Source organism: Apis dorsata, unplaced genomic scaffold, assembly GCF_000469605.1.
Source record: "Apis dorsata unplaced genomic scaffold, Apis dorsata 1.3 scaffold_347, whole genome shotgun sequence".
Classification (NCBI taxonomy): Eukaryota; Metazoa; Arthropoda; class Insecta; order Hymenoptera; family Apidae; genus Apis; species Apis dorsata.
The window spans coordinates 575,464-577,356 of record NW_006263614.1 but is presented as its reverse complement, the minus strand read 5'-3'; the positions used below and the strand labels follow the sequence as shown (position 1 = coordinate 577,356).

Here is a 1,893-nt window from a genome sequence, read left to right as displayed (position 1 = left end):
TTTCTTTTTTTTTTTTTTTTTTAATCATTTTCCACATACCGAATCCGCATCTTTGTTCAAAATTTGTTTAGGGACGATGGACCTTGACATTCTGCTTTCGAAAACGATACGCTTATATATGATTTTTTTGGTTATTATTATTATAATTAATATCAAAAATTGAAAGGGTGATTGTTCGAGACAAAAATAAGAAAAATGAGAGAATGAAACGTCGTGTGCGAATGAATCTGAACGAGAAGTAGCAAGGAGCTTGATAAAGTGAATTGTAAATGAGAAAGAACGAAGAATATGTTGCAATTATATATATTTTTTTAAATTAAACGGGCATAAATAATTTTTTTTTTAATATAGTTAAAAATAATGTGCATTAAATTTTATTTTGAAATAAGAAGAATGTAATTTTTTTTCATTATATATAGACATAAAATAAAAAAGTAGATAAATCTATAATCTATAATTATTGTCAGAATCAAAAAAGGATTAAGTTTTTCGAAGCTTTTTTAGCTTCAGAATTTGTGTTCTTTATTTAGCAATGTGTTTTCTTATTTTATTTCCTTAAAAAGAATTTTACTTTTATATTTATTTTCCAATTTTTTTCTAAACTCTGTTACTATTGTAATTTAAAATCTATATGAAATTATAATTAAAATATAAATCTTGTATATTATACTAAGAAACATTTCCATTTTTTCTACATATAAATGTTCCATTTTATTTCATAAAATACATTTTAACTTTTTCTTTCCTCAAAAATTATGTATTTTAGAAAAAAACTATTTAATATTTATATAATTTCAGCTTGAAATAAAAACTTGATTAAACCAATAATAATAATAATAATAATAAAATAGAATTTTAAAACTATATTACTAATTAAAAAATACTAAAATGCATTACTTTTCATTGTTTTTAATGATTATTCGCTACCGAAATTAAAAAAGTAGTTATTACATCATTTCTATATTGAAACTTCTATACGTCAAATTTTTTGCACTCAGATACAATCAAGAAAACGTCTCCACTCAGTTATAAAATATTCGGATGACTATATCAGAATTATGTCATATAATTCGTTTTCATTTTTATCTTTAAGAGAAACGTTAATCCGTCTGTTTCATTTTGGCTAAGTTTTTAATATCTTTTTTTTTCTTTTTTATTTAATGTGAGTTTCAAAAAGAGAAAAAAGAGAGTTACTCTCTTATCAAAAACTATACCTTACATCATATCAATTACTACATTCTTTTATCGAATTTTGTGTTCTACCTTTCTACACTTTATCACAAAATAAGTTAACGTTTTACTTCTATCGAGAAAAAATTCAAATTAAATCCTTTAAATCCTTTCTATCAATCCAAATACATTCAATATTCAACAAGGTTCATCGTCGCAATTTTAAAAAGTTAAGTATAATAATAAAAAAAAGAATGAAAAACTTTTGAAATAAACAAATAAAGGAACGATTGAAAATCCAGTTTGAAAAAAAATTAATCATCTGTCTACTAGCAATTTATCATTCGAAAAAATGAAGCAGAGATAATACACGTATTAAATATACTCTATATATCGTATACAACGATATATTCCAGCAACGAAACTGCATTTTTTTCTCCGTCGCATCGAATCAGATAAATCAGTTGGGAACAAAAGAACGAGGATTCCACACCTGTGCGGATGGGGTGGATATAGAAATATGGAAATCTGAAAATAACTCTAGGCCTTGCAGGTGGCGGGCTGGGGGGTGTAGATTCGATATTTCGAGCCCTATCTGGGCGTTGCCCGATAAAGCTTGTCGTGGAGGTGGTCTCGGCGAGGGACGAGCCCGATGGAAGGGGGTTCAAGGGTGTCGGGTAACCACGGGTGTGCAGAAAAGGGGTGTGCTCTGACCAAAGGCGG

At 27.4% G+C, this 1,893-nt stretch overlaps 1 protein-coding gene across 1 annotated transcript in view; it reads left to right on the top strand.

Moving 5' to 3' along the window:
• Nucleotides 1-1,893, top strand: part of LOC102671322 (probable JmjC domain-containing histone demethylation protein 2C) — a 216,726-nt gene that overhangs the window by 42,976 nt on the left and 171,857 nt on the right. The window lies entirely within an intron of this gene.